A 9,438-nucleotide genomic window follows, 5' to 3' on the forward strand; every position below is an offset into this window, starting at 1 on the left:
TGTATCATATCCATACAAGTGTTGGTAGTGCAAATCACAATTTAAGCATGCATATACAAACACATATACATACATTCAGATAATCAAATCACATATTATACACATTTTGAAACCGGGTAAGTTACATGATTAAAACCCTAATCCCGAGAAACCCAAAACCAAAACCCTAGGTTCTGCTATGCTTTTAATGGGTTATTCTAACTCTGGAAATGGGGAAACACCCAACCGAGGCATCGAAATGGCAAAAATTGAGAAAATGAAAGGCCTGGGGAACCCTGCCAAAACCGGCTAGCCGGTTTTTGTGGCACTGCAAACCGGCTAGCCGATTTGCACCAGGTTTCCCAAAACCTTCATTTCTTGCTCAATTCTCCTCCAAATGCAATGAAACCTTCCAGAGCTCCTATTCAATGCATAAACAATAAATCCCAGCCACTATTTCACAGAACAAACCATTACAAATCAAGTTGCCATTAAAGCCCAAATCTTTGAACTCAAAGCTCAAAGTTGCATAAAACTTACAATCAATCACAACACCAGCTGCTATGAACTAAAATTAACTCATACTAACCCTAGAATTCGAACTAAACGAACATCAAACCTTAACAGCTCCTATAACCCAAAATCACCTCTTAAAACTAATATACAACTTCATAAACTTAAAAGGAAAGGAGCTAGGGTTTACCTGGAATGTTTTCCTTTGAATCCTTGGCTGAAAACACAGTAAAAATGAAGAGTTGGCTTGGTTTTCCTTCTGGTTTGGGAGGGCCGAACACCAAGAGAGAGAAAAGAGAAGTGATATTTTCTCTAATTTAATTTTTCTTTTCTTAGTTTGCTTTCTTTCAAAGTAAAGCCATTCTTTCATTCAATTAGGCTGAAAATAAAATAGGTGTCATCACCCAAGGCTGCCACCTAACCCACATTAGCCATTTTACTAAATGACCAAAATGCCCTTACACATAAAACAAGGATAAACCAAAAGCTAAGGGTAAAATGGTCAAATTCCATAACCCCGCTCAATCTCGATATTTTAATTCCTTAAAAATATTTCCCACTAAAAAATAAGGTTCTAAACTTACCCATGTGGTCAATCTAGCCATCCATCGCATTTTCCGTTGTCGCCGAGCAAAAATTACAAAAATAAGATATTTCACATATAAACTAAATAATACCCCTAGAGTCTAATAAAATCTCCGGAATTGAGAAATTATAACTCTAATATTTATTTCTAAATATTGGGGGTCCACAATTAAATTAATTCACAAATAATAATAAAATAATAAAAATTAGTGCTAATTGCCTTTACTAATCCAAATTACTAAAGCGATCATTAAAATTGTCCCCCTCGTTAATAGGATTTCGTCCTCGAAATCTAACCTGAATAGCTCTGGATGTTGAGTCCTCATATCCGACTCCAATTCCCAGGTGGCTTCTTCCACCTTACTGTTCCTCCAGAGCACCTTAACCAGTGCAATAGTCTTGTTCTTAAGAACTTTTTGATTTCTATCCAAAATCTGTACAGGTTGCTCTGTTGGAAATTATTTTACCAGGATCTAGATTTACTAACAAGTATGTTGGATTAACAACCTAATATGAATTCTAAAACAATGAAAATAAACACATATAAAGTTAGAAAACCTTACAGTGGGTGCAGCGGAATATTATGACTCCTTCCGTTCAGATCTCTAGCCCTTGATTCCTTTCTGTAGCAGAGCATCACCAAGATCTGAACTTGGATCTTCTTTTCTCCTTCTTTGATGCAGAAATTCCATAGTCTTACATACTATGATTGAGGTACCACTTGATGTGTGTGGGCACTACTCATCTCACAAGGATTTCGAAATTTTATCTCTTTTTCTCTCTTGAATTTCGTGGCCTTTAGCATACAAGAGAAGAGAACAAGGGTAGCTTTATATAGGGAAAAGGAAGAGCAAAACTTTCCAAATAAACAGTTTCCTCTTTTACTGTGTAATTGATTAACTGCCTTATTTAGTGTGATCCACCACTTTCCTATTTTTGCTAGGATTTGATTAGCAATTACATGGAAATTAAAATTGAAAATAATAATTGGGAAACAAGCAAAGGGAGTGGCCGGCCATAGAGGGAAATGGGCCTCACTTGGATTTTGCAGTTTCCTCAATTTTATTTCTATTTCTCCAAAAATGCCATTTTTCAAATTCTAATAATTTAAATGCCAAAACTAATTATTTAATAACTAAAATAGATTATTAAATAATATTATCATTTAAAATAATTATTAATTAGACATGCAAAGTCTCTCAATTAATAATTAAACCTAGAAACCCTTTTCTTTACGATTTCATCCTTACTTAGTGAGAATTCATAAAGTAGACATAGTCTAACTTTTAGAATTATAATTGATTAATTAAAATCAATTAACTGAGTCTTACAAGCAGTATGGTCTCAACTAGTATGGGACCATGGGTCTATATAACCGAGCTTCCAATAAGTCGAACCGAATTTACCAAGTAAATTCCCTAACTTATTAATTCCTCATTGAATCCACACTTAGAACTTGGAATTGCACTCTCAGTCATATAGAACGCTCTATATGTTCCATGAGATAGACACGTCATTAGTTATCCATTGTTATAACCCTAATGTGATCAATGATCCTCTATATAGATGATCTACATTGAAAAGGCACTACTGTTACCGCTACACCTTCAATGAATTTTATCCTTAAAACACTTAACCATGTATAAATGATATTTCAGCTAAGTGAAATGAGATCTCCACCATTTATCTTCGTTTGGTGAAGCTCGAAGGAAATCATCCTTTACTTCTATCTGCCAAATAGAAGCTATAGATTCCATATTCATGTTAGCGCTCCCACTCAATTGCACTACCGTGTTCCCAAAATGTTCGTATCACCCTGACCCAAAAGTAGGCTTAACTAACAAATCAAAGAACACGAGTAACACTCTTGAGATTGAACCTAACCATATCAGGATTAAGATCATTTGATCTAGGATCAACAGGTGATATTGAATTGAATAGATATTACGGTAAATTTTAACATATCTAATCAAAGTTCAATATCGGTCCCTTCCGATGTATACTCCATACATCTGATACTGGTAAACTTTGCCAATGTCCTGGAAAGGACATAACACTTTTCCAAGGTGTAAGAATACCTATCGCTGATTATACCATGTCAGTCTAAATCCAGTGTTCTGACAAATTAGGGAATAAACTTTTGAACATATAATAAAGATTATATTCCACTGTGCTGACAACACTATAATCTTTAACAAACTCATATGTTCTGGACTTAAAAGAATTCATACATTATATACATATAATCATGAAATAAATCATGTGAACCATGCAACATAAAATGTTATTTCTGATCTTTATTAATAAGTAAATCTGATTATATGAAATGAGTTTTATTTAGGACACAAAACCCAACAAACTCCCACTTGCACTAATATAAAACAAAAAGTGCATTTCAAATAATCATTAAGACCTTGATATACCAATCAAGTGTAATAGTAGTAAACTTCTCGTAATAGGATCTGATAGGTTGAATTAAACACAATCTCTTCTCCACCATTACTCTTCCTTAATCACAAAATCCTTGATAATCTGAAATTCCTCTCTATATGTATACTCTCTTAGGATACTGGATTCTATACTTTTGGCAACTACTCTTTGGTTATTCAGGAAGTAACCCTAGTAGTTAAGGCAAGTTGGAACGGTGCCACAAAAGTATAGAACTTTCCTTAGACTGAATAAGTATCTTTCCTGCAACTTTTAACATTCAGTCTCTCTCTGGTGGACTAAGAGATTTCAGATAGGTTTTTACACTTCTCCAAAATCACTACTCCACCCCCAAAGTAATCACCATCTTATCAGCAGACTTTCTAGCACAAAGGCAAGTCTCGAAATCTGATGTGGTGTAGTCTAAGAGTTTCAAAACCACCCTTATTGACTAACATATAGTTCCTCTTCTTAATCTTGAAATTTACTTGATTGTCTTCCAATGTTCCTCTCCTAGATCAATCTGATACTTACTCATTACTCCCACTCAACAGCAGGTATCTGGTCTAAGGCATACTAAAGCATATCTGAGACCTCTCACTGTTGATTCAAGAAATTCTTTCATGGCTTTATCTTCTCTGGAATAGTTGAGACTTTTCCTTAGATAAATAAAATCTATGCTTAGAAGTTGTGAAGCTTCTATAGATTGCCATTGGAAAGAAAATGCTTCAGCATCTTATTAAAGTAAGTTGCTTGCATTAGAGTAAGTAATTACCAGGTATACCACAAGCCATAGGTTTAGATAAACTCAAACCTACAATACTAGGAACAAGAAGTTTTGTTAAGTCCATTGAATAGACTTATTAACGAAAATTTCCTTTCATGTCCTTGTAATAGAAAACTTTAGGTTACTCCATGTGAATGGATCAAACCATAGTTCTATTGGCTTTCTTCTTAGTTTCTTATCTTGACAATCCATTACTTGTTTAAACTCACAATGGATTTTAATCACTAGTGTCTTCCAAGTCATAAGAAGGTGAAGTTCCTTGAAACTCTCCCACTACAACAAGGTACCGTGAATTATGTCTAAGAAAACTAAATGGTATTGACCTCTCAGTTGTGTTAAGACAACAGAGGCAGTGGGATCATCCTGTAAAATAAGATGATAGAACACTTTTGGAATCAAGAAAAAATATCTCCTTTATTTGCTACTTTATTTTCAGACTTAGTCATTTTCTTAGAAAAGTAGTATTTGTTTAAACACACACTTTCTCATCTAACGACTACGGGATGCTCCACCCCTAATCACTTAGAATAGCTAACAAACATGCAAACCAGGGTTAGCAGCTCTAGCTTTTCTTAAGATTTCGATTAGGTCATTCATAAATCTAGTAATGATTTACATTTAGTATACAACCATTACATCATTCTGAAATTTTATTACCATAGAAGGATTTAGGCAACAACTAGTAACTAATCATCAATATGCAACTCAAATTTATGGGGAGGTAAGTTTAGATATAATTCAAAATCAAATTAATGATCTTTGAACTGCATATCTACTAACTTTTTCTCCACCCCTATCAGTTCGCAAGATCTTTAACCACTTACCTTCACCATTGCTAGAAATTCATGAAATTTTTCAAACATTTCAAATTTCTTTTGCATAAGGTAAAATCTAGAGTGATCGTTTTAAGAATACAGCGAAGACTCATATCCACCCCTGAATGTACATCCATCTGCGAATGAGATGAACTAAATTTCAGTGGATATAGGCATATTAACTATTTGCAGAGAATGATCTTGTCAAAACCACTATGAACAAGATACAAATGCCATAGATTTATAAAATGTGGTTGTATCTTTTAGTTACAACAAAGAGTTCTTAGAATAGTGCAAGTGGATTCTGGTCACAGAATACTAAACTCATACAGTTTAAATCCATTGAAAGAAAATGGTTATGAAACACTTGTGAAAGTGTAACTGTATAATTAGTAACTCTTTCTTGGACCACCACTACTAATCTAACTCTATGATTTGCCTATACAAGTAGGAGATATCTAAGATTGAGGATTTATATCATTTTGGGATAGAATTCCGGGAATATAATCATATGCGTCATCTAATTTCTTAAGAGAAAATATGGAATGACTATATATGATTTATAGACCATTCATCCAATGATATGTCATTAAGCTAATTCGAAATGAATAAGTTAAGAGGAATTAGGATAATTTCGTTTTAAATAAGAATCCAACGATGCTCCGATTAGCGAGAGTCAAAGTAATCTTATTTATACAATCTTCTTGTTTCATATTGTAAAACACTAGTTTAAGGTGTAATCAATTGATGATCAGCTAGATGTTGCATATACAATATTTATCTTTCGAGATCTAACACTATTATGTTAGTCTAATGGTGAAAATCCATTAAGGGATTTATCTCATTAGAAAAACAAATCAAGTTAGACCAACAATGAATATTCGAAATTAAACTACAATTTAATAACAGAAAATAACATGGTTCAATACAAATTCATACACAATTCAGAAATTATGAAGCACATAGCAAGTAGGAATGACAAGTGAAAATACTAAAACATACAATCCTAAATAATTTCCAAGGTTTTCAACAAACTGATATTAGTGTCCCGTTTAGGCGAGAGTCAAAGCTACCATTCATTGAATAGAGTTGTCAGCTCATCTAAAATGATCAACATTCTAACAACCTTTTATTAGATCAAGATATGAATCCACGTTGTCCCATTTAGGCGAGAGTCAAGGCTATTCTATCTTATGAGCTTCCACCATTGTTTCATATTCTTGCAAGTCTTATACAGTCGCCACCATTAGGGTGGTCATAAACTATATAAAAAACTTACAAGATTATTTATCTTTCGAGATTAAACGGTGCTAATTTACTAATGAACGTTCCTCCATTAGGGAGGATTACTCACTAAAACAATAGCTATGTAAAACCAACAATGGAGATCGAATATCTTTATAATAAAGCTCATTATTTAATGAAGGGTTGTATTTTCTTCTAATATTTATTTTAATCAATTTATTTTAAATATATATTTATTTAATTAAAATTTCCAATTTAGAATGAAAAATTCTAAATATAAATTTTAATGTAATATTTATAAATTATACTTAGATAGATATGAAAATAATATGAATTATTTCCATCTTAGTAATAATTTCCATAAATATTTAGAAAATTATTCAATTTTAGTTGTTTCAAAATTAATTTAAATTAATTTACAACTCAAATTTAATTTTCTATAAATATATATTGCATTTTCGAAATGCTTTAAAATAAAATAAAAATAAATTCTGGAAAATTACTCTAATTTTGTGTTGGCCCAAAATTAATAAAAATTAATTTTCAACAAAAAATATAATTTCCCTATTTAATTAAATATCTAAGAAAAATTTCAAATATTTAAGTATCATGATAAAGAATCAACTTAAATATTAATTTTCTATTTAATTAAATATCACTAGAAAAATATTTCAAGCAAAACAGATAATAACCATCTAGACTTTCATGGACTAATTAATTAAATTTCTAATTATAATATATTTTAGTTCATTTATTTTAATTAATCATTAAATGAAAAATCATTGATTTAAGTTGGTCCAAAATTAAATAAATAATTTTCAACTTTAATCTATTTTTCCAATAAAATTCGAAATTTCTGCATCAAAGTGATGCAATTTCGAAATTTTGGGAAATGATTAATAAAATAAAATAAAATATATTCTGAAAATTATTCAAACTTAAGTTATTCTGAATTAAGATTCCAAACTTAAAATAATTTTCAACTTTAATTAAATAACATGAAAATAACAATATTAAAGTATCATGATGAAAATCAACTTAGATATTGAAATTTTCAATTTAATTAAATGTATTAAATTCAAGAAACAAATAATTAAGTAAAGAGTAAACTTAATTATTAATTCTAGTTTAATACTAGGAAAATATACTAAAATTAGATTGTACAAAAATTAATTAAGAAACAATTAATTTCACAATCAATGATATTTTCTTATTTAATATTAGAAATAATAATTAGTACTAGAAATCACTATCTAGAATATATATCATTAACTAAGTGTTTTTCTAAAATGAACTTCAAAATATTACATGAAAAATAAATTTCATATATTTTAAAAGTTAATTATGTTGCTAATTCAATTTTAATTAGGTTAGACTAATATAATTAACCTAATATAATTATTTAAATAAGGCAAATGGGCCTTCACAATTGTGGTAGTTCATGTGAGGGGGAGCAGGGTTCAGTATGTCGTACCCACTTCTATGGCCCCCAACTCTCACACAAGGCCCAAAAGAGAGGAATTTAACCTTTAAATAAATAATTGTTATTCATTGAATAAGCCCAAATCTAATTGGACCTAAATAAATTTTCTTATGTCAAAATTTATTTTAGCAACCTAGTCCATTTACTTAGCAAAAACTTAAATGGGCTTCCTATATGCATCTAAGCCCAAAAGCAAACATATAGGCTCACACAGGTCAAATGATTTGGATGGGCCCTATCATGTTACTAGGTTTACACAGATGAAAGAAGTACAAAATTTACCTGTTACAAATTATTTATAAGATCTATCGTCAATTGGACTATTATTAAAATCAGATCATTAGATCTGTCAACCAGTTAATCATAACAATTTAGATCAGATAAATAATAGGTTTGTTAAATTTTTTTTTTTGAATGAACAATATAAATAAACAAACATTGTCCATGTAACAGATGTGGAAATAAGATATTAATATAATTAAATTATTATTCTTAAACTAACCAAATAAAAGAAACTAATTTTAAAATATCTAGGTTTATTTGAATCAAATTAAATTAAATATCTAATAAGATCAATGATTTGAAAGGAAAGAATCTTCAATATCACTTTCAGATCTTATAATTTAATAAAATAAACCAATTTTAAAATAGATTTGGTTAAATAATTATTATTTTAGGAATAAAATAATAAATGAATAATAATTACCATAATTATATGTCAAAATATCTCAAATTAAGCAACATTCAAATCTCTACAAAATATCTATGTTATTTAAATATTTAAGATATGATTTATAAATTTCTAATAAGAAAAAATATGATATATATAGAAAAAATATCATTTTTAAACTTATAATATATAAATAACTAAATATTTAACAAAATAACAAATTTTGAACTTGAAAAAATTATGGTAAGTATATCTATGTTAATTTCAAATTTATTAATTATTTAATTTGTCATATAAGATAATTTTAATATAATATTTTAAATAAAAAGACAAAGTTATCTTTTAATTTAAAATATCTTAAATATCAAAATATCTAATCTTATAATTAAATAATAAATAAATATTAAAGAAGTTAACAAATTTTTAAATCTGACCATAATAGGAAATATTTAAAATTAGAAACATTCCAAAATAGAAATATTTAAAATTGGAAAAATTCCAAATTGAAAATATTTCAAATTGGAGACATTTCAATTTAGAAATATTTAAAGATGGAAAAATGAATTTTGGGAAATAATCCCATGAAAAAATTGGATTTTTGAGGAAAAAACTACAAAATTCGCAATTTGTAGGGGCTGCAAGGATAGGCTGCATGCAGCAACCATGATTTCCAATCTTCCAAAATTCATATCTTTCTCAATTTTTATCGTAATCGACTTCCGTAAGAAACAAAATTGCTTAATTTTTCACAAGGAATCCAAATAAAATATTTTCAAAAATCGAAAAAAATATTTTTCATGGAAAAAATACTGTACAACATCAACATTCATCAACTAACACATAAACCAACATGAAACCATCCAAATCAACACAGAAACATGCAATCATCGTTTTAATTCATATTACATGAAAGTAAATCATTACCATGGCTCTG

The sequence above is a fragment of the Cannabis sativa genome, chromosome 4 (assembly GCF_029168945.1).
Source record: "Cannabis sativa cultivar Pink pepper isolate KNU-18-1 chromosome 4, ASM2916894v1, whole genome shotgun sequence".
Taxonomy (NCBI): domain Eukaryota; kingdom Viridiplantae; phylum Streptophyta; class Magnoliopsida; order Rosales; family Cannabaceae; genus Cannabis; species Cannabis sativa.